Below are 24,421 nucleotides of genomic sequence, written 5' to 3'. Positions count from 1 at the left end.
AAGCTGTGGTGCTGCGTCCACTCTGGCAGGAGCTCCCGGGCCACTCAGGACATAATTTGAGTCTTCTGGAAGGTGGGGGCCGCATCCATGGTGTCAGGAGCCCTGGCTTCCTCAGAATCCACAGTGAGGCTATGGGAGGACTGGGGGCCACGCCCAAACAACAGGACGCTGACGTCCTCAGGACCCCGGGTGTAGACTTCGCGAAATATGGGGATGCTTCCATGCAGACAGAAGACCCCATCCTTGTCAGGGCCTGTGGTGAGGCGTAAGAAAAATGTGGGTGCCGAATCCAAACTGACAGGAGTCTCCAGCCTCTTTAGGATCAGCACTTTGGCTTCAGGACATATGGGCCTGCGTCTATGCTGACAGGAGCCCACAGCCCCCTCAGGACCGGCAGTGAGTTTTCTGGGGGCCATGGGGCCATGTCCAGGCTGACAGGAGCCCTTGGCCTCCTGAGGACCTGCTGTGAGGCTTCCAGAGGATGTGAGGCATAGTCCACAGTGACAGGAGACCCGTGTCCTCAGGACCTGCTGACTATGACCCAAGAACACGTGGGGCCACATCCACACTCACAGGATCCTGGCTTCCTCAGGACCCCCTGGAGGACTCTGGAGGTGCTGTTGGGGGCCACGTCCACATCAGAAGGGACTACTCAGAACCACAGGGTAAGTGAATGGGTAGAATGAATGGTAGGGTCAGGGGAGGGGAGGCAGTTGGTGGTTAAGTTAGGTTAGATGTTAGGGTTTAGTGATTATGCTTATGGTTACAGATTAGAGGATAGCGTGAGGGATAAGGGTAAGGGTCAGTGGTTAGGAGTTAGGCTGGGGGTTAGGGATTAGGGAAAGGGGTTAGGGTTAGTGTTAGGGACAGGATTTAGAGTTAGGGTTAGGGTTTAGGCTTAGGGATTAGGGCAGGATGTTAGGAGTTGGGGTTAGGGTTATGGTTAGTGTTAGGGTTGTGATTAGGTTTGCAGTTAGGGTTAGGGGTTAGGGTGTGAGTTAGGGTTAGGGGTTAGCGTTAAGGGTTAGAGTTAAAGCTAGGCCTAGGTTTAGGGTTAGGCTTAGGATAGGGTTTAGTGCTAGTGTTAGGGTTAGTGTTTGGTTAGGGGTTAGGGATAGGGTCAGGGTAGGGTCAGGGTATGGTTTTGGAAAAGGGTAAGAGATAGGGTTAGGCAGTGGGTTAGGGATTAGTTTTAGGGTATGGGTAGTGTACAGTTTGGGGTATGAGATAGGGTTAGTATTAGAGGGTTAGGGTTAGGGTACAAATTAAGGTTAGGAATAGGATTTGAGTACATTAAGTTAAGGTTAGGGTTAGAGGTTAGGGTTACGATTAGATTTAAGGTAAGGGTCAGGGTTAAGGAAACCTCAGAATAGGTTTAGGAGTTAGGGTGTGGCTTGGCAGGTAGGTTCAGTGAATGTGGTTTGGTCTTGGGGTTTGTGTTTGGTTTTTGATTAGTGATAGTTCTTGTTTAAGTGTTAGGTTAACATTAGGCTTAAGTGTAGGGTAAGGGTTATGTCTGTGTATGGTTAGAGTTTCTGTCTTGGCATGTGCCTGCACTGGGACTCCTAGCATCTTGGGCAGTTTAGTTTTATGCACTCTATTTAGGTTTTGGTTTCAAAGATAGCCTGATTCCACCAAGTCAGTGGCCTCCCCAGAGAATCAAAATCCAGTCTTCTCTGGGGTGAGAATAGGCATGGCAGGATTCTCGTGAGCTGAGCGAAGGAGGGGATTTGTGGCTCTAAAAACACTTTGTTTGGATTTTCAGTTGCCTTTCTGATTTTATCTCTTGTGTGCACTTGTTTTCTCTATACTACCAATTATTATTTTAAAGTTTTACTTAAATTCCTCTTTGTAAACACAGTATGATATAGTTTCAGGTTTACCACATAGTGATTCAACCCTTGAATACAACGCCTGGTACTGGTCACAGGTGCCCTCCACTATCCCCATCCCCTGATTTCCCACCCCCCACCTTCCTCTGGTATTTATTAGTTTATTCTCTGTGGTTAAGAGTGTGTTTCTTGGTTTGCATCTCTCATCCCACCCTTTGCCCATTTGCCAGTTTGTTTGGTTTCTTAAAATTCACATGTGAATGCAATTGTATGGTATTTGGAATCTGTATTCTCTGACTGACTGAGTTCATTTAGCATAAGTCCTTTCCACTTCTCCCACGTCATTGTAAATGGCTTCATTTCATCCCTTCTGATGACCCAGTGATGTTGCAGTGTGTATATTTAACACATCGTCTCTGCCCATTCATCTGTCGATGGACATCTCGGCTCTATACACACTTTCGCTGTTGTTGATAATGCTGCTACCAACACTGGGCTGCATGTTCCTCTTAAAATCTACTAAACTACTTTTGTATCCTCGGGGTAAATACCTAGCTGTGCAATTTTGGAATCGTAGAGTAGCTCTATTTTTAAAGTCTTTTTTAAATTTTTTTTATGATAGTCACAGAGACAGAGGCAGAGACACAGGGAGAGAAAGAAGCAGGCTACATGCACTGGGAGCCCGAAGTGGGATTCGATCCCGGGTCTCAGGGATCACGCCCTGGGCCAAAGGCAGGCACCAAACCACTGTGCCACCCAGGGATCCCCTATTTTTAATTTCTTGAGGACCCTCCAGACTGTTTTCCACAGTGGCTTCACCTTTATTTATGTATTCATGAGAGACACAGAGAGGCAGAGTTATAGGCAGAGGGAAAATGAGGCTTCATGCAGGGAGCCTGATGTCGGACGTGATCCCCCAGGACCCCGGGAACATGACCTGAGCCAAAGCAGATGCTCAACCACTGAGGCACCCAGGTGCCTTACTGATTCAATTTCTTTGTTAGTTATGGGTCTGTTCATATTTTCTATTTCTTCCTATTTCAGTTTTGCTCGTTTGCACATTTCTAGGGATTTGTCCATTTCTTCCAGGTCTCCCAGTTTGTTAGTGTATAATATTTCATAGTATTCCCTTATAATCATCTTATTTTTCTGGTGTTGATTGTGATCTCTCTTCTCTCATTTGTGATTTTATTTATTTAGGTTTTCTCTTTTCTCGTTGATAAGGCTGGCTAGGGCTTGATCCATTTTATTAATTAATTTTTGAAGAACCAGCTCTTAGTTTCGTTATTCCATTCTACTGTTTTGTTTTTTCTGCATTGTTTATTTCTTCTCTCATCTTTATTTTTTCCCTTCTTCTGTAGGATTTAGGCTTTGTTTCCTATTCCTTTACCAGCTCCTTTAGGTGTAGGGTTAGGTTGTGTATTGGAGACTTCTTGTTTCTTTAGGGCTGTATTGCTATGTACTTCCCTCTTAGGACTGCCTTTGCTACATCCCAGAGGTTTGGAGAAACATGTTTTCATTTTCATTTGTTTTAAATTTCCTCTTTAATTTCCTGGTTGCTCCATTCATTCTCTAGTAGGATGTTCATAATCTCCATGTATTATTGGTTTGTCCAATTTTTTTTCTTACTGTCGACTTCGAGTTTCATAGCGTTGTGGTCCGAAAATGTACAAGGGGTGATATCAACCTTCTTGTACCTGTTGTACCTGTTGAGGGCTGATTTGTGGCCCATGATATGATCTTTTCTGGAGAATGTCCCATGTGCACTTGAAAGGAATGTGTATTCTTCTTTAGGAAGAAATGTTCAGACTATATCTGTTGAGTCCCTTTCGTCCAGTGTGTCAAGGCTATTGTTCCCCTGTTGATTTTCTGCATAGACGATCAGTCCATTGCCATAAGTGGGTGTTAAAATCCCCTGTCATTGTATTATTATCAGTGATTTCCTGTATGTTTGTTGTTAATTGGTTTCTATATTTAGGTACTCCTATGTTGGCAGCATAAATGTTTAGTTGTTTGAACTTTTTTTTTTAGTAAATTTATTTTTTATTGGTGTTCAGTTTACCAACAAACAGAATAACACCCATGCTCATCCCGGCAAGTGCCCCCCTCAGTGCCCGTCACCCATTCACCCGCACCCCCTGCCCTCCTCCCCTCCCAGCATCCCTAGTTACTTTCTCAGAGTTAGGAGTCTTTATGTTCTTTCTCCATTTCTCATATTTCCCACACATTTCTTCTCCATTCCCTTATATTCCTTTTCACTATTATTTATATTAACGCATTGAATGACAACATACATTTGTCCTTCTCCAATTGACTTACTTCACTCAGCATAATACCCTCCAGTTCCATCCACGTTGAAGCAAATGGTGGGTATTTGTCGTTTCTAATGGCTGAGGAATATTCCATTGTATACATAAACCACATCTTCTTTATTCATTCATCTTTCAATGGACACCATGGCTCCGTCCACAGTGTCGCTATTGTGGACATTCCTGGTAAAAACATCGGGGTGCAGGTGTCCTGGCGTTTCATTGCATCTGAATATTTTGGGTAAATAGGGAAGAGTGCAATTTCTGGGTCATAGGGCAGGTCTATTTTTAACTCTTTGAGGAACCTCCACACAGTTTTCCGGAGTGGCTGCACCAGTTCACATTCCCACCAACAGTGTAAGAGGGTTCCCTTTTCTCCGCATCCTCTCCAACATTTGTGGTTTCCGGCCTTGTTAATTTTCCCCATTCTCACTGGTGTGAGGTGGTATCTCATTTTAGTTTTGATTTCTATTTCCCTGAGGCAAGTGATGCAGAGCATTTTCTCATGTGCATGTTGGCCATGTCAGTGTCTCCCTCTGTGAGATTTCTCTTCATGTCTTTTGCCCATTTCATGATTGGATTCTTTGTCTCTTTAGTGTTGATTTTAAGAAGTTCTTTATAGGTCTTTGAAACTACCCCTTTATCTGATACATCATTTGCAAATATCTTCTCCCATTCTGTAGGTTGTCTTTTAGTTTTGTTGACTGTATCCTTTGCTGTGCAAAAGCCTCTTATCTTGATGAAATCACAACAGTTCATTTTTGCTTTTGTTTCTTTTGCCTTCGTGTATGTATCTTGCAAGAAGTTACTGTGGCCAAGTTCAAAAAGGGTGTTGCCTGTGTTCTCCTCTATGATTTTGATGGAATCTTGTCTCACATTTAGATCTTTCATCCATTTTGAGTTTATCTTTGTGTATGGTGAAAGAGAGTGGTCTAGTTTCATTCTTCTGCATGTGGATGTACATTTTCCCAGCCCCATTTATTGAAGAGACTGTCTTTCTTCCAATGGATAGTCTTTCCTCCTTTATCGAATATTAGTTGACCATAAAGTTCAAGGTCCACTTCTGGGTTCTCTATTCTGTTCCATTGATCTATTTGTCTGTTTTTGTGCCAGTACCACACTGTCTTGATGACCACAGCTTTGTAGTACACCCTGAAATCTGGCATTGTGATGTCCCCATATAAGGTTGTCTTTTTTATATTCCCCTGGCTATTCGGGGTCTTTTCTGATTCCACACAAATCTTAAATAATTTGCTCTAACTCTCTGAAGAAAGTCCATGGTATTTTGATAGGGCTTGCATTAAACGTGTTCATTGCCTGGGTACCATTGACATTTTCACAATGATAATTCTGCCAATCCATGAGCATGGAATATTTTTCCATCTCTTTGTGTCTTCCTCAATTTCTTTCAGAAGTGTTCTATTGTTTTTAGGGTATATCCTTTACCTCCTTGGTTAGGTTTATTCCTAGGTATCTTAAGCTTTTTGGTGCAATTGTAAATGAAATTGACTCCTTAATTTCTCTTTCTTCAGTCTCATTGTCAGTGTATAGAAATGCCATTGATTTCTGGGCATTGATTTTGTATCCTGCAACGCTACCAAATTGCTGTATGTGTTCTAGCAATCTTGGGGTGGAGGCTTTTGGGTTTTCTAGGTAAAGTATTATGTCATCTGAAAAGAGGGAGTGTTTGACTACTTCTTTGCCAATTTGAATGCCTTTAATGTCTTTTTGCTGTCTGCTGAGGCTGGGACTTCCAGTACTATGTTGAATAGCAGTGGGAGAGTGGACATCCCTGTCTTGTTCCTGATCTTTGGGGAAAGGCCTCCAGTGCGGCCCCACTGAGAATGATATTTGCTGTGGGCTTTTCCTAGATTGCTTTTAAGATGACGAGAAATGTTCCTTCTCTCCCTATGCTCTGAAGTGTTTTGATCAGGAATGGATGCTCTATTTTGTCAAATGCTTTCTCTGCATCTAATGAGAGGATCATATGGTTCTTGGTTTGTCTCTTGCTGATATGATGAATCACATTGATTGTTTGAAGAGTGTTGAACCAGCCTGTGTTCCGAGGATAAATCCTACTTGGTCATGGTGAATAATTTTCTTAATGTACTTTTGGATCCTATTGGCTAGTATCTTGTTGAGAATTTTTGCATCCATGTTCATCATGGCTATTGGTCTGTAATTCTCCTTTTTGGTGGGGTCTTTGTCTGGTTTTGGAATTAAGGTGATGCTGGCCTCATGGAATGAATTTGGAAGTACTCTATCTCTTTCTAACTTTCCAAACATCTTTAGTAGGATAGGTATGGTTTCTTCTTTAAACGTTTGATAGAATTCCCCTGGGAAGCCATCTGGCCCTGGACGTTTGTGTCCTGGGAGGTTTTGGAAGACTGCTTCAATTTCCTCCCTGGTTTTTGGCCTGTTCAGGTTTTGTATTTCTTCCTGTTCCAGTTCTGGCAGTTTCTGTCTTTCCAGGAATGCGTCCATTTCTTCTAGATTGCCTAATTTATTGGTGTATGGCTGGTCATAATATGTTTTTAAAATCCTTTTTATTTCCTTGGTGTTGGTAGTGACCTCTCCTTTCTCATTCATGATTTTATTAATTTGAATATTCTCTCTCTTCTTTTTAATAAGGTTGGCTAATGGTCTATCTATCTTATTAATTCATTCAATGAACCAACTCCTCCTTCCGTTGATCTGTTCCACATTTCTTCTGCTCTCGATTTCCTTGAGTTCTGCTCGAATGTTAATTAACTCTATTCTTCTGTTGGGTGTAGGATCTATCTGCTTTTTTTTTGCTCTAGCCTCTTTATGTGTAAGGTTAGCTTTTGTATTTGAGTAGTTTCGCATTTTGGAATAGATGCTTATATTGTGATGTATTTCCCCCTTAGGACTGCTTTTGCTGCAAGCCAAATATTTTAATGGTTGTATGTTCATTCTCATTAGTTTCCATGAATCTTTTAATATTTCCTTAATTTCCTGGTTGGCCCTTTCATCTTTTAGCAGGATGATCCTTCACCTCCACGTGTTTTTTTTTTTTTTTTTTTCACCTCCACGTGTTTGAGCTCCTTCCAAACTTCTTGTTATGATTTAGTTCTAATTCCAAGGCATTATGGTCTGAGAATATGCAGGGGACGATCCCAATCGTTTGGTATCGGTTCAGACCCTACTTGTGACCCAGTATGTGGTCTATTCTGGAGAAAGCTCCATGTGCACTTGAGAAGAATGTGCATTCAGTTGAGTTTGGATGTAAAGTTCTGTAGATTTCTGTGAAATCCATCTGGTCCAGTGTATCATTTAAAGCTCTCGTTTCTTTGGAGATGTGCTTAGAAGACCTATCGAGGGTAGAAAGAACTAGATTGAAGTCACCAAGTATAAGATAATTATTATCTAAGTATTTCTTTACTTTGGTTATTAATTGGTTTAAGTATTTGCCAGCTCCCATATTCGGGGCATATATTGAGGATTGTTAAGTCCTCTTGTTGGATAGATCCCTTAAGTATGATTTAGTGTTCCTCTTCATCTCTCACTACAGTCCTCGGGGTAAATTTTAGTTTATCTGATATAAGGATGGCTACCCCTGCTTTCTTTTGAGGACCATTTGAATGGTAAATGGTTCTCCAACATTTAATTTTCAGATTGTAGGTGTCCTTCTGTCTAAAATGAGTCTCTCGTAGACAGCAAATAGATGGGTCCTGCTTTTTTATCCAGTCTGAAACCCTGGGCCTTTTGACGCGGTCATTAAGCCTGTTCATGTTCAGAGTTACTATCGATAGATATGAGTTTAGTGTCATCATGATATCTATTCAGTCCTTGTTTTTGTGGATTGTTCCACTGAACTTCTTCTTAAAGGGCAATTTTAAGAGTCCCCCTTAAAATTTCTTGCAGAGCTGGTTTGGAGGTCACATATTCTTTCAGTTCCTGCCTGTCTTGGAAACTCTTTATCTCTCCTTCCATTTTGAATGAGAGCTTGCTGGATAAAGTATTCTTGGTTGCATGTTCTTCTCATTGAGGACCCTGAATATATCCTGCCAGCCCTTTCTGGGCTGCCAGGTCGCTGTGGAGACATCTGCTGTTACCCTAATGCTCCTCCCCATAAAGGTCAGGGATTTCTTGTCTCTTGCTGCTTTAAGGATCTTCTCTTTATCTTTGGAATTTGGAAGCTTCACTATTAAATGTCAAGGTGTTGGACGGTTTTTATTGATTTTAGGGGGGAATCTCTCTATTTCCTGGATCTAAATGCCTGTTTCCCTTCCCAGATTAGGAAATTTTTCAGCTAGGATTTGTTTAAATACTTATCCTGGCCCTCTGTCCATTTTGGTGCCCTCGGGAACCCCAATTACACGTAGGTTTTCTTCGTCAGACTGTCGTTTATTTCCCTTAATCTGTCTTTCTGGTCTTTTAATTGTCCGTCTCTTTTTTCCTCAGTTTCCCTCTTTGCCATCAACTTGTCTTCTATGTCATTCCCTCGTCCTTCTACCTTGTTAACCCTCATCGTTAGGACTTCTAGTTTGGATTGCATCTCATTCAATTGATTTTTACTTTCTGCCTGATTGGATTTAAATTCTGCAGTCATGAAGTCTCTTGATCCTTTATGCTTTTTTCTAGAGCCACCAGTAGCTGTATAATAGTGCTTCTGAATTGGCTTTCTGACATTGAATTCTAATCCAGATTTTGTAACTCTGTGGGAGAGAGGACTGTTTCTGATTCTTTCTTTTGAGGTGAGCTTCTCCTTCTAGTCATTTTGCTCAGTGCAGTGGCCAAAAACAAATTTTATTGGGTAAAGGAGAAAAAGAGAGGAGAGAAAGAAGGAAAGAAAAGAGAAAAAGAAAAAAGAATAAAGGAAGATAGAAGAAAAAAGAGAATAAAAAGAGAAAGAAAAGGAAAGAAGGGGGAAAAGGGAGGGCGAAGCAATCAGAAATAAAAAAAAAACGTGGGGGAGTATCTTCTGATTCTGTATACTTTAAGTCCCTTGACTTCCCCTGGAACTTGTCCATCTAGCTGGACTTCTGGGGCAGGGCCTGTTGTGCTGATTTTCAGATGTTAGCACTTGGGGGAGCTCCTCTGTCCACTGCCTGGTGCAGGGCTCAGTGGGCGTAGTTTACCCCGTGAGGCCTCAGGAGGAACAACCCCAGTGGCAGCGGCCAGCTCTGGATACCTGTATTCAGCACCCACAGTAACTCCAGAGCAGTCCATCTGCAGGGCCTGGAGTCTGGGCCGGGACCGCTGATCTGCTCAGCTCTGGGCAGGAGAATCCTTGTTGTCCTGGGCCATCCGGGCCTCTGCCTGTCCCAGGGGAGGCCAAATCCTGGGCTGTGTCCTGGCGCCTTGTGCTCTGGGGCCTGCGCTGTTGGATTCACGCTCCTGTCTGTGCAGCCGCCTCTCCCCACAGCTGCCGCCCAGCCCCTCTGAGCTGCTCCTGGTCGGGCAGCCCCCTCAGGGAGCCACCGCCTGAGCACCTCCGAGTTGCTTCCTGAGCCGCACAGCCCCCTCTGCACGGAGCCACTTCCTCTGCTTGAGGCACTGCCACCAAGCTGCTCCCGGGGTATGCAACCCGCTCCACGCAGAGCCCTGCCCGAACCCCTCTGAGCTGCTCCCAAGTCAGTGCACGTGCCCTGCAGCACTTAGGGAGCTTGGTGCACTCTCCTGGGAGTGCAGGTGTCTCTTAGTGTCCCAGGGAGCACGAGGGTATCCCCGCCCTCCTGGGGTCCTGCTCTGAATCCCTGTGGGTGCCATTCTGCCCAGGAAGATTGGTGCTGATCCTGCTTCTCTGGGACAAAGCTCTCCTGACCAGGGGGCACACCGCCTGGCCTTAGCCCGGCTCCTCGTGGTGCCCCTCCACTTGGATGCCTTTTGTTTCTTTATTTCTTTTTCCCCCGTCATCCTACCTTGATAGAAGCGCGAACTTTTCTCACTGTAGCATTCCAGCTGGTCTGTCTTTAAATCTCAGGCAGAATTCGAAGATTTTCAGAATGATTTGAAGGTTTTCTAGGTAATTTGGAGGGGACAGGTGACTTGGGGACCCTACTCTTCCGCCATCTTGCCCCTGCTCCTGTATGTTGCCTTTTAGCTTTGGTTCTTTCCTTCACTTTGCAGAAGCTTTTCAATTTGATGAAGTCACAATAGGATATTTGCTTTTGTTTCCCTCACCTCAGAGGCATATCTAGAAAGAAGATCCAATGGCCAATGTCAAAGTCATTGCTGCCTATCTTTTCTTCTTTATATGTTTTTTGGTCTCACATTTAGGTCTTTCATCCATTTTGAATTTATTTTTTATATATATGGAGTAAGAAAGTGGTCCAGTTTCATTCTTCTGCATGTGGCTGCCTGGTTTTCCCAACACCATTTGTTCTTATCCTGCAGTCAGGGTTAGGGTTTGTTGAAGAGACTTTCTGCCATTGGATATTCCTTCCTGCCTTGTTGTCCATTATGGGTCATAGATACATGTTTGTATCTTGTTTTGGCTTTCCATTCTGTTCTATTGATCTAAGCATCTCCTATTGGTAGAACCCTGATTGCTGATTCAATTTCTTTGCTGGTCAACTGTCTGTTCAAATTTCTTATTTCTTCATTTTTGATTTTTGCTATGTTATATATTTCCAGGAATTGATCTATTTCTTCCAGGTTCTAGGTTGCTGGCATATAATTTTTCATCATATTCTCTTATAATCTTTTGTATTTCTCTAGTGTTGGTTTTTATTTCTCTTTTCTCATTTCTGATTTTATTTGTGTCCTTTCTTATCTTTTTTCTTTTTTAAAGATTTTATTTATGTATTCATGCAAGACACAGAGATGCAGAGGTATAGGCACAGGGAACATGAGGCTCCATGCGGGGAGCCTGATGTGGGACTTGATTCCCCAGGACCCCAGGATCATGACCTGAGCCAAAGCACATGTTCAACAACTGAGGCACCCAAGTGCCTTGCTGATTCAATTCCTTTGCTAGTTATGGGTATGTTCACATTTTCTATTTCTCCTATTTCAGTTTTGCTCATTTGCACATTTCTAGGGATTTGTCCATTTCTTCCAGGTCTCCCAGTTTGTTAACCTATATTCTTTCATAGTATTCCCTTATAATTGTTTTATTTTTCTGGTGTTGATTGTGATCACTCTTCTCTCATTTGTGATTTTATTTATTTAGGTCTTTTCTCATTCATAAGTCTGGATAGGGCTTGATCCATTTTATTAATTATTTTGAAGAACCGGTTCTTAGTTTCGTTATTCCATTCTACTGTTTTTTTATTTCTGTATTGTTTATTTCTGCTCTCATCTTAATTTTTTCCCTTCTTCTGTAGGATTTAGGCTTTGTTTGCTATGCCTTTTCCAGCTCCTTTAGGTGTAGGGTTAGGTTGTGTATTAGAGACTTCTTGTTTCCTTTTTTTTTAAACATTTTATTTAATTTTTATTTATTTATGATAGTCTCAGAGAGAGAGAGAGGCAGAGACATCGGCAGAGGGAGAAGGAGGCTACATGCACCAAGAGCCCGATGTGGGATTTGTTCCCGGGTCTCCAGGATCGCGCCCTGGGCCAAAGGCAGGCGCCAAACCGCTGCACCATCCAGGGATCCCAGACTTCTTGTTTCCTGAGGTAAGCCTGTATTGCTATGTACTTCCCTCTTTGGACTGCCTTTGCTACATCCCAGAGGTTTGGAAACATGTTTTCATTTTCATTTGTTTTAAATTTCCTCTTTAATTTCCTGGTTGCTCCATTCATTCTCTAGTAGGATGTTCATAATCTCCACGTATTTTTGGTCTGTCCAAATTTTTTCTTACTGCCGACTTCAAGTTTCATAGCATCGTGGTTAAAAATATACAGGGTGGGGATCCCTGGGTGGCGCAGCGGTTTGGCACCTGCCTTTGGCCCAGGGCGTGATCCTGGAGACCCAGGATCAAATCCCATGTCAGGCTCCTGGTGTATGGAGCCTGCTTCTCCCTCTGCCTATGTCTCTGCCTCTCTCTCTCCCTGTGTGACTATCATAAATAATTAAAAATTAAAAAAAATATACAGGGTGTGATATCAAACTCCTTGAACCTGTTGTACCTGTTGAGGGCTGATTTGTGGCCTATGATATGATCTGTTCTGGAGAATGTCCCATGTGCACTTGAAAGGAATGTGTATTCTGGGATCACTGGGTGGTGCAGCAGTTTGGCGCCTGCCTTTGGCCCAGGGCGCAATCCTGGAGACCCGGGATCAAATCCCACATCAGGCTTCCTGCTTGGAGCCTGCTTCTCCCTCTGCCTATGTCTCTGCCTCTCTCTCTCTCTGTGTGACTATCATGAATAAATAAATAAATCTTTAAAAAAAAAAGAAAGTAATGTGTATTCTGCTTTAGGAAGAAATGTTCAGACTATATCTGTTGGGTCCCTGTGGTCCAGTGTGTCAAGGCTATTGTTCCCCTGTTGATTTCCTGCATAGACAATCGGTCCATTGCCATAAGTGGTTGGGTGTTAAAATCCCGTCATTGTATTATTATCAGTGAGTTCCTGTACATTTGTTGGTAATTGTTTTCCATATTTAGGTACTCCCATGTTGGCAGCATAAATATTTAGTTGTTTGATCCTGATAGAGAGTCTTTTTAACTATGAAATAATGCCCTTCTTCATCACTTCTTATAGTATTTGTTCTTTCTTTTTTGAGATTGAATATTTAATTTATTTATTCATGAGAGATACACAGAGAAGCAGAGGCAGAAACATAGGCAGTGGGAGAGAAAGGCTCCCCAAAGGGATGCCGATGTGGGACTCGATCCTGGGATCCCAGGAACACACCCTGAGCCAAAGGCAGATGCTCAACAACTGAGCCACCAGGTGTCCCCCAGGGTTTGGTTTCAAATCTAGTTTTTCTAATATAAGCATTGGTCCTCCAGCTTTCTTTTCATAACCATTAGCGTGATAGATGATTTTCCATCCCTGACTTTCAATCTGCTGGTGTCTATAGGTCTAAGGTGAGCATCTAGTAGGCAGCATACCTATGGACCTTGTTTTTTTAATAACGATTTTATTTTTGAGAGCATGAGAGAGAGAGAGAGAGAGAGAGAGAGGCAGAAAATTAGGCCCAGAGAGAAGCAGGCTTCCCACCAGGAGCCCAATATGGGACTCGATCCCAGACTCTAGGATAACATCCTGATTCAAAGGCAGAGGCTCAAACCCTGAGCCACCCAGGCATCCCGGATCCTGTTTTTTAAGGCACTCTGATACCCTATATCTTTTGATTGGAGCATTTAGTATCAGCATTCAGAGTGCTTATTCAAAATATGAACTTTGTGCCTTTGTGTTACCAGAAGAGTTGGTGTTTCTGGTGACGTTCTCTGGTCCTTTCTAGTCTTTGTTGCTTTTGGTCTCTTTTTTCCCTCACTAGAATGCTCCCTCTGAAAATTCCTTACTGGACTGGTTTAGTGGTCATGAACTCCTTTATACTTTGCCTGTCTGGGAAAATCTTTCTCTCTCTTTCTATCCTGAATGACACCCTTGCTGAAGCAAGAATTCATACAAATTGGACTCCAATAAAAAGAAATATGAAAACATAAAATAAATTTTTGCTATTATGATTGTGGTAAATGGCATTTAGTAGGAAAAGCAGAAGCTGAAAGAGAAGAGGAATGATTTCACCATCCGTGGGCTTCACAGGGTCCTGTTGTCCTTTCCTAGGAGGGCCCCCCCCCTCTGTAGGATGCTTTCTGCCCCTCTGCGCTCCTTTTTGGAACACAGCAGGCACATCTCCGTGCCTCCAGCACCTCTGCAGTCATGGTTTATAGCATCTTCCAGGTATCCTATTGGGGACCACGGCGTCGTGTATGTAACCATCCAGCTGCTGTTTGACAACATTGGGGGGATTCTGACTTTTGTTGGTTGTGGGGTGTGTGTGTGTCTATCACATGAAGCTGTCACATGCAGCTATCAGATCTTCCGGCTGTGTCACCCAAATGCCGAAATGGTTGGTACAACTTCATTTCTGGTGCTGATGCTGGGTGGCTAGCTGGGCTCTCCTGGCTGACCCAGCGCTCGCTCCTGAGGTGAATTTCAGCCAGAGGGTCAGCTGAGGTGGAAGGTCTGACTCGGCCACAATCCAATGTCCGGCAGTGGGTCTCCCCAAGCACCGCCTGCTTCTCTTCTCCCCGATGCCTCTCCAGCAGGGAGCCGGACCTCGGGGCCACCCTAGGTGGATCTCCAGAGGTGCCGGGTGCCCATTACGGGGAGCCATGCGGCAGCCTGTGTGTGGGAGTAGAGGTGGTGATGGGGCTGGTGTTCCTCGGTCCTCTGCTGCCTGGCCTTCAGGCCAAGCCCCATGCTCACCCAGCCCCTACTCACTAGGGCGAGGAGGGTGCCCTCTACACACTGGTGTGAGAGATCCAGCACCACAAGGTGTGCACAGTGAGTCCACCTGGTGAGGATGGCCCAGGTGCATGATCTGCAAGTGTGGGGCCCAGGAAATTTATCAAAAATCGCCTACCCCTGGACAAGCAGAGCAGGACTGATTCCATTTTGTGCTACAACCGCCACCTCCCCTATGACCCCCACATGACCTGCTTATGTCTTAAGGCGTTGCCCCAACCCAGTCAAGCCGCTGGGCACACCGTAATCGTAAATCTGCTCATAACAATGTAACCCTGCTTTGTGCCCGCCAAAACTGCACGCCGATTCTGACCAAAGAAATAGGCCAGGTCAAGTGGATCCTATAGGGTAAGGTGTAATTCAATCGGCCACCTGCATGTGGACCGACACGACTGTGCAACTTTCTGTGTATCCCATGGGCCACTGGCCCCTATAAAGCTGCTACGCCTCTTAGTCTCAGGGTCCAAATCCCTGCTCTGCTGTGTCGGGTGCACTAGGACACAAGCTCCAGATTGTAAGGAACCCTTGGGAGTTTGCATTGGTGTTGGCTCCTCAGTGGTTTCTTGGATTCACAATCTTGGGCACAACTCAAAGGCCTACTGTCCTAACATCCCTTCTAGGACCATGCTGACCGCCCGGCAGGCCCTCTCTGCCCCAGCCACACAGGCACAGGGATGCGGGGAAGGGAGGAAGTGCCCCGTACCCAGCCAGCCACGGCCTCCTGGAAAGAGGGAGCACAGACCTCTGGGTCGCTTTGCATAGACCCTGGTGACCTGAGGCTTCCTAGTGTCACTCTGTCCCAGGCCCTCCTGGCCCGCGGGGCATAGCCTGAGTCCCAGTAAAGTCTGTTGGGTCCTGACCCCGGCATCTGGCCACCTGTGGAAGGCACGTGGGGACGTCAGCCGGGTGTTCCTGGCGGCGCCCCTGCAGGGGCTTATGGGGCCTAGGTGGTACCCCCTCCTCCTCTCTGGGGGTCTCTCCATGCCCCATAAACAGTGTTCTGGGAGACACAGAAGCGGGCTGGCTGTGCATTTTCACACCACAACACTTTATTGACTTTCTACAGTAAACGGGCTCAGAGCCAAGGGTGCACGCCTTCCCCTGGGGATGGAGAACTTTCTGTCCCTTAGGGAAGGGCAAGAATGACATGGGTTGGGGATGGATGCCGGAGTCCCCCACCTGGAAGCATGTGTGGACTCTGGGTGGGGGCGTGTGTCCTGAGGTTTCAGTCTGAGAGACGGTTCTGAGGACAGCAGAGCTGACCTGACCTGGACCTGCAGCTCATGGGCTTCTGTGCTGGGTCTCCGCAGGGCAGCTGGACCCCGGCCTCAGGCTCCCTGGGTCCCCAGCACCTGTAGGAGCCAGCCTCCTGGTGTGGGTTCAGGTGGGGCCCACCATCCAGCTGTGAGAGGGCTGGCTCAGCCTGGGGCCAGAATCCAGGGCTAGCCAGGGCTGTGTGTGCTGGATCCCATTAGTCTTTGTGTTGGGCCTGTGGTGGGGGCTCAAATCACCCCCAGCCCTCACAGAGCCCAGGGCCAGGCCAGCCCAGATCCCCATGGGTTAAGGGCTGGTGTCCTGTGCAGTGTTTGCCACCCTAAATGAGGGACAGTGGGCAGAATCAGGGCACAGTGGGTCCTCTGCATCACTCAACTGCACCCACCCTGTCGGGGGCTTCCTGTCTTCCCTCCTCCCTGCAACCCCTGAGTACTCTATGGGACACCCGGGCTTCTGATGGGATTAGGGTATCCAGAGAACCCCGGGGAGGCTGAGCATGTCCCACAGGGGGAACCTGCATCGGGTCATTGCTGGGGGCCAATGGTGTGGTGGTGGATGGTGTGGGGGCAGGGGTATGATGGTGGTGGAGTGTGGGGGATTGTGTAGGGGTGATGGTGTTGGGGTATAGTGTGAGTGCGGATTGTGTGGGGCTGTGTGGGTGTGAGGGGGATGTGTAGGTGGGATACCATTGGGGATGATGATGTAGGAGGATGGTGTGAGAGTGGGGAATGTGGGGGATGTCGTGGGGGGCCTGTGGACACAGGAAATCTCCTTCCTCTATGATCCTAAGGAGACATCTACAGTTAAAGGCGACTAGTCTGGGGTTTGCAGTGACACCTGCCCCTGGGGCTCCGTGTGGTCATTGCAGGGCCCTGGCTGGACCGGGGACATTATCTGGGGGTCATTTTACTATATATGCTTTCAAATTGCAAATTGTCTGAAATTAAATGCATAAAATTTAGAATAATATAAAGCACCGAGAGTGGGTGTCACTCTGACCCGTCCGACCCTCATGGGATCGATGTGGTCCTGCTCCAGCCGCGGCTATGCAGCCTGGCCCCCTGGTCCGGTTCCTGCCCCCCACATCCCCCACCCCATCCCCTGCTTCTCAGGGAGCCGTCCCTCTCCTCTTTGGTCTTCATCTCCCATGGCTACCCCTGGAGGCCCCATCCTAGTGGCCTCCTCATCCCCGAGGCACCGGGAGTGTGGGCACGGGTGTCAGCCCCAGCATCCTACCGTGGAGCAGTGTGTTGTTGGCTGCTATTTCTCCCCCGGCCTCAGTAGCCCCATTTTCCCTACCCAGAAGGCCCCGGGCCTCCCTTGGTGTCCCGAAGACCCCTGGCCCAGCAGCCTCACCCGACCCCCTAGCCATCCCAAAATATGGTGTGGCTGCCGAATATCCTGGTGACATCCAAGTCTACCTCCAAGATGTCCCTGGAGGAGACCAGGGCCTCCTCCTTCATTTCCTGTGGGAAACCCGGGGAGGAGGAGCAGGCGTCAGGGACACAGACCCCACCTGTCAGGAGCTGCTGTGCTGGGCAGGGAGCCCTGGGGCCACCATGGGAGTGTGTCCTGCCAAAACCTCTTTCCTTCCTCTGGGAGGCCAGGCATGATGAAAGTGTCCACCGTGCCCGTGACACCTGTGTGAGGGCCTGTGCCCAGCTGTTGTGGGCGGGGAGGTGACTGAGTGTCAGCCTGGATGGGAGGGGATAGTGGTTCAGCCCAGGTGGGAGGAGACATGGGGGTGTTGTGCCCAAGATTGTGAATCTAAGAAACCACTATGGAGCTGACACTGATGCAAACAGACAAGGGTTGATTTCCAAACTCGAGCTTGCATCCAAGTACACCCGACACAGCAGAGCAGGGACTTGGACCCCAAGGTGGTGTTTTGCTTTTAAGGGCTTGTCTTGGGGACCTCCAAAAGGGCTGGAGCAATTCCTCAAGTTGTGTTTACATTTTGATATGGGTCCTTCAAGGGCATTGAGCTCTGTTCTCATTCTAATAGGTGCTTCCAGCCCTTGGCGTGGGCTCTGTTCTTATTCTATTGTGGGGCTTTCCAGGGCATTAAGCTGTAAACTTTTGTTTTTTTCCTGTAACTGAAGTAATGTAAATTTCATCTCTTCTTCACGGGGGCCTGGGATGGCTGGACGTGTTCGAACGCTGAACTTAAAGTGGAAAGGCCTTCATTTTCTTGGCCTCCTTGCATCCCTTCCCATCCTATCTAGCTCCTTCCCCCTTCCCCGGAGCTCCTAAGAGAGCAATTGCAAATGACCTCAGCCTGGCAGCCTGTGTGGGGGACAGGCCCAGGGATTTGGGATCAGGAAGACCTGGGGCGTGGGCGTCCCAGCTGTGCAGCGGGATTCCATGCTGCAGACTCTTATTCCCTAAGGCTATCTTGACAACTGACTTCGTACATAAAAAAGCTGTCCTTTCTCTTTATAAGATGAAGAGCGATTCAAAGTGTTTTTTCTCTGCCCTTCTGATTGCTCAGATTCCAATCTGAGACGTATTTCCTGTTAATAAGGATAATTTACTACTGTCTGTAGTACTATGGTTAAAATATTCTGACACAAGTAATTCAGAGGGATGAGGGTTTCTCATCTTTTTCTTCACAGCTCAGTCACTCCTCAGGAATTGCATCTTTATGGATTTGGAAAGAACTGAGATATATTATTACCAGTGGTCCTATTATTCTGTGAAGGATTCTTCCCTGAGATTCTTCCCCTGTTTCAACTGACACTGAAACACTTTGAACTCTTTTGAAGACAAATGTCAAGGAAATAAATGTTATGCATTGCTAATTTTAAATGCCCTTGCAATATGGTGTCTATTATAATAGAAGTATTTTTTATCTGATTTTTGCTATTTATTATCCGTTCCTGCTTTTCAGGTTGAGGAGACATTATACGTGTTCATAAGTGTTTTTCTTTCCTTCTGATATAAAATTATTACTTTGTTCCCATCGAAGGAAGTCTTTAAGAATAAGGCAAAAGTTAATTTAACTATTCTTAAAATGTCTTCACACTGAGAGCCTGTTTCATTTAAGTCAATTTTCAAAATAAATCTTATTTATTAGGAAAAAAAAGAAAGATTTATAGGGAAATTGAGAAGATAGTACAGAGCATTCGCATGCACTTGCACTCAATTTCTCCAATTATTGATATCTTATATCAGTATGGTACAAATATTAGCTAATGAATCAATATTAAAATAGTTGCATTAACCAATGACCATACTTTATTCAGATTTCCTTAGTTTTTGCTAAGTTACCATCCCTCATATCACATTCCATTTGTCCTCCTGTTTTCTTAGGCTCCTCTGGATTGTGACAGTCTTTCAGCCTTTCCTTGTTGTTGCACTGGAATACTTTGAGAAGGAGAGTATTTTGAAAATTTCCCTCAGTTGAGACATGTCTTTCGTTTATCTCATGATTGAACTGTTTTTGTGGATTATATACAGAGATATACTGCCATTTTCATTATATCATATAAAGGATAGATACTTTCAACATGATTTATCAGTCTTGGTATCGATCTGATTATCTTGCTGAGGTAGTGTTTGTCATCTTTCTCCGTAGTTAAGTGATTCTTCTCCTCCTCCTCCTCCTCCTCCTCCTCCTCCTCCTTCTTCTTCTTCTTATTATTATTTTAAGTTTTTCATAATATATTTTGTAGAAGGAAGTTACTATGTGTATTCCACACGTAAGAGTGGGAAGCTATGCTCATCAACTTGAGGGTGGAATGTCTGCACAAATTGTTTGAAATTCTTCTACATGGGAGATTTCTCTTCTTGTGGCTTTGTTTTTTTTAGTTTCTTTTTCAAAGATTTTTTTATTTATTTGAGAGAGAGAGGAGAGAAAAACCATGAGTGAGAGGGGCAGAGGGAGAGGGAGAAGCAGGTTCCCTGCTAAACAGGGAGCCTTCCTTGGGACCTGGATCATGATCTGACTTAAGGCAGAAGCTTAACTGACTGAGCCACCAAGGTGCCACTATTTCTTTCTTTCCCTCTTTCTTTTTTTTTTAAATAATATATTCACTTTTTATTGGTGTTCAATTTGACAACATACAGAATAACACTCAGTGCTCATCCCGTCAAGTGCCCCCCTCAGTGCCCGTCACCCATTCATACAGATCCTGATCTCCTCCCCTTCCATCACCCCTAGTTAGCTTCCTAGAGTTAGGAGTCTTTATGTTCTGTCTCCCTTTCTGATATTTCCCACACATTTCTTCTCCCTTCCCCTATATTCCCTTTCACTATTATTTATATTCTCCAAGTGAATGAGAACATACAATGTTTGTCCTTCTCTGATTGACTTACTTCACTCAGCATAATACCTTCCAGTTACATCCACATTGAAGCAATGGTGGGTATTTGTGGTTTCTATTGGATGAGTAAGGCCCACCTTTTCTCTCCCTTCATCTTCTGAGTCTCCTATGATATGAATGTTATTGTTTTAATAAGTGGCTGAGTTCCCTAAATCTGCCTCTGTGGTCCATAACTTTCTTTGTTTTTAAGGCTTCCACTTGGGACTGCATCTCAGTTATACTATTTTTAACATTCGCCTGACTAAATTTTAGTTCCTTTATTTCTACAGTAAGGGATTCTCTAGTTTTCTTCTGTGCTCTTTTTCCAGCCCAGCTGCTATCTTTATAATCATTGTTTTAAAATGTATTTAGACATCATATATTTGTTTTGATGGACTTTATGGCTGTGAATACTACCTCATGTTATTTTATGGAGGTGAATTTCTCGATCTCATTATATTTTCCAGAAAAGAAAGTAGGAAAAAAAGAAAAACCAAGAAAAACAATAACAACTGCCCTCCCCCAAAAAAACCACTAGATTATTTTGGCCTCCTTGTAAAAAGATTCTAAATCCCAAAATAACAAACACAATTAATGTTCCATGAAAGTAAAAATAAGAAATATATAAGGTACATACATAAAAAATAAAATAAGGCAATTAATAAAATAGAATAAAAAAAATAAATGAAAATAAAGCACAAAATACAAAGGAAGCTAGACCCTTCTTTCCAGGCAGCGCTGAAGCTCTGCAGCCTTTTGGGTCTGACAACTTGGTGGCAGCGAATGGTCTGTGTGGGGTCTGGGGATGGCCCATGGTGCTGATTGTCAGGTGCACATCTGCCTGGGAGATGCACCTGCGGGGTCAGGGTTGGGGTGGTCTTCAGCGCCTCTGGCCTCCAGCAGGTGACGCAGTGGTGCTCCCTGAGATTGGAGCTGTTTGGAGTGATTTGGGAGGGGACACTGGGTCCTCTGGTTCTGGGGCTAAGCATCCCACCCCCCAGTCTGCAAGCCCTCCACAGAAGAGCCCCAAGCGCATCTCTCAGAACCCTGCTTTCACTTTGCCCGCGTCCGAAATGCTTTTGGTTTTGTTTTTTTATCTCAGACTGTTGTGCCCAAGATTGTGAATCCGAAAAACCATGGAGAAGCCCACACCGAAGCAAACACACGAGGGTTTATTTACAAGCTCGAGCTTGTGTCCAAGTATACCTGACAGTGCGGAGCAGGGACTTCGACCCCGAGGTGAGTTTTTGCTTAGGTTTAAGGGCTTGTCTCGGGGACCTCCAGAAGGGCTATAGCAATTCCTCAAGTTCTGTGTACATTTTTATATGGGGCCTTCAAGGGCATTGAGCTCTGTTCTCATTCTAATAGGGGCTTCCTGCCCTTGGCCTGGGCTCAGTTTTGATTCTATTGTCGGGCTTTCTAGGACATTAAGCTGTAACCAGCAAAGGTTCCACACCTGGAAGGGGGACGTCACACTGTCCCTATATGCTGAAGACGCGATACTGGAAACAGGAAACCTGGGAGCCTCCACCAAAACCTGTTAGAACTAAGGAGTGAGTTCAGTAAAGTCACGGGACACAAACTGACCCTACAGAGCAGAGTAGCCTTGCTCTGTCCCGACAATGAGCACTCAGGAAGGAAAGGAAGGACGTGACTCCCTTCTCAGGAGCATCAAGGAGAATAAATAATGAGACTGAACCATAGGAGCACAAGACTTGTTCACTGAGCCATACATGGCTCTGTTCTGGGAGGCCGTCCTGGGTTTGAGGGGTGGGAGCCTCATCTTGTGAAAATGTCCACAGTTTCTGAAGCCACCCTCAGTTTCAAAGTCATTCCTATCAAAATCATGGTGGCATATCTTAGAAATAGCAAAAAAAAAAAAAAAAAAGAAAAAAAGAAAAAAAACCATAACATCAATCTGCCCCCACAAAAGACCCCGGACAGCAAATCAGTACTGGAGGAGCAGGAGAGAGTGGGACGCAGCACTTTCCTATTTCAAACGATGTCACAGACACAAAGGATAAAGCAGTGTGGTTCTCGGGCCCCCAGCTGGCTCCGTTGGTTAAGCATCTGACTCCTGACCTCACCTTCGGTACTGATCTCAGGGGTCTTGAGTTCTAGCCCTGGGCTGGGCCATGGACGGTGCGTGGAGCCTACTTAGGCAAACCAGTCCCATGGGGGGTGGTTCGGGCATAAGCTGAAGGAGCAAAACAGAGAGTCCAGAAGGAAATGTGCTCTGATACAATGGATTTTTTTAACTTAATTTAATTTAAACCCAATTAATTAATGGATAGTGTATTATACTTTCAGAGGAAGAATCAGGGATTCACCAGTTGGAGATAACAGCAATGCTCGTGACATCACGTGACCTCCTTCATGCAGGTCCCCTGTTAACCTCCCTGCCTCCAACGACCATCAGTTTGTTTCCTATCATTAAGAGTCTGTATTTCGGGGATCCCTGGGTGGCGCTGCGGTTTGGCGCCTGCCTTTGGCCCAGGGCGCGATCCTGGAAACCCGGGATCGAATCCCACATCGGGCTCCTGGTGCATGGAGCCTGCTTCTCCCTCTGCCTATGTCTCTGCCTCTCTCTTTCTCTCTGTGACTATCATAAATAAATAAAAATTAAAAAAAAGAGTCTGTATTTCCTGCAACTGTTTTCATCTTATTTGTTTTTCCTTCCCTTCACAGTTGTTATATGCTTTGCTTTTTAATTCCACCTATGAATGACACCACACGGTCATTCTCTTTCCTGACTGACTTATTTCATTTAACATGATCCCTCTAGTTCTATCCACGTCATTGCAAATGGCAATGTTTCCTTCTCTTTGATAGCTGAGTTCCATTCCTCTCTCTATGACCATCATCTATCTCCCATCCTTTTTATCCATCATCTGCCACAGAGCACCGAGGCTCCTCCCACAGTGTGGCTACTGTGGACCCGGCTGCTGTATACATTGGGGTGCAGGTGTCCCAAGTCTCACTGCATCTGTATCTTCGGAGTGAAATCGGGCCGTTCACCTGCTGTTCACAGGATGTTATAAATAGAGTCGCCCTGCAGAGCCTCCACACTGTTTCCAGGGTGGCTGCACCAGCCCGCAATCCCGCCCACAGTGGAAGAGGGTTGAGTGGGTTTTGCGGGACGTGGTAAAACTCTGGTCCACATTTCATTTTGCGTCCTGTGGGCTCCAATTCCTTGTCCTTAAGTATTTCTGGGGAAGCCAGGTGTTGGGCTCCGTTTCAGTGAGACGTTTCCAAAGCTAACAGGCCACAGCAGGAGCCTGAAAGGAGGCAGGTGCGGCCCCTGGAGCGCCCGCTGCCTTCTGCACAGACTCCTGCAGCGCCTGAGCGTCCTGCAGGGGGCGCCCGAGCCCAGGCCCCACCCAGCGGGCATGAATGTGCAGTAGGCCTCCTCTGCCTGCACTAACAGGAGCCAGCCTGTGCTGGGGAGGCCTGAGGAGGACGTGGGGACACGTCCACGCTGATGAGCCGCAGCTTCAGGAAGATGTGGGCCCGCATCCACGCTGACAGGAGCCCCTGGGCCACCTCAGGACATAAGTTGAGGCTTCTGGAAGCTGCGGGCCACATTAATGATGGCAGAAGCCCCGGCCTCCTCAGAACCCTCGGTGATGCTTCGGGAGGACGTTGTGTCACATCGACACAACAGGATGCTGAATCCTTAGGACCCCTGGTGTTGACTTGGGGAAATATGGGATGCATCCATGCGGACAGAAGACCCCAGGCTTGTCAGGGCCTGTGGTGAGGCCTAAGAAAAATGTGGGTGCCGCATCCACACTGACAAGAGTCTCCAGCCTCCTCAGGACCCACTGTGAAGGTTTGAGAAGATTTGGGGCCACATCTATGCTGACAGGAGCCCCCAGCCTCCTCAGGTCTTCTGGTGAGGCTTGAGGAAAATGTTGGGCCACCTCAACACTGACAGGACCCCCGTCCTCCTCAGGACATGCACTTTGGCTTCGGGAAATATGGGGCTGCGTCTATGCTGACAGGAGCCCACAGCTCCTCAGGACGTGTGGTGAGTTTTCTGGGGGACGTGTGGCCATGTCCAGGCTGACAGGAGCCCCGGGCCACCTGAGGACCTGCTGTGAGGCTTCCAGAGGATGTGAGGCATAGTCCACAGTGACAGGAGACCCAGCGTCCTCAGGACCCTCTGACTATGACTCAGGAACAATTGGGGCCACGTCCATACTCACAGGAGCCCTGCTTCCTCAGGACCCCCTGGAGGACTCTGGAGGCGCTGTTGGGGGTCACGTCCACATCAGAAGGGACTACTCAGAACCACAGGGTAAGTGAATGGGTAGAATGAATGGTAGGGTCGGGAGAGGAGGCAGTTGGTGGTTAGGCTTAGGTTAGATGTT

At 46.0% G+C, this 24,421-nt stretch overlaps 1 long non-coding RNA gene across 1 annotated transcript; it reads left to right on the top strand.

The window, feature by feature from the left end:
• Positions 1-343: 343 nt before the first annotated feature.
• LOC140604482 (uncharacterized) lies at positions 344-22,691 on the top strand. The gene is made up of 3 exons (XR_012007347.1): positions 344-665; positions 21,151-21,287; positions 22,359-22,691. It is a non-coding gene; the product is annotated as an uncharacterized lncRNA (long non-coding RNA).
• The last annotated feature ends 1,730 nt before the right edge of the window (positions 22,692-24,421 follow it).

Source organism: Canis lupus, chromosome 15 (assembly GCF_048164855.1).
Source record: "Canis lupus baileyi chromosome 15, mCanLup2.hap1, whole genome shotgun sequence".
Taxonomy (NCBI): Eukaryota; Metazoa; Chordata; class Mammalia; order Carnivora; family Canidae; genus Canis; species Canis lupus.
Note: the sequence above shows the minus strand (reverse complement) of the source record. Positions and strands in the feature narration are given on the sequence as shown.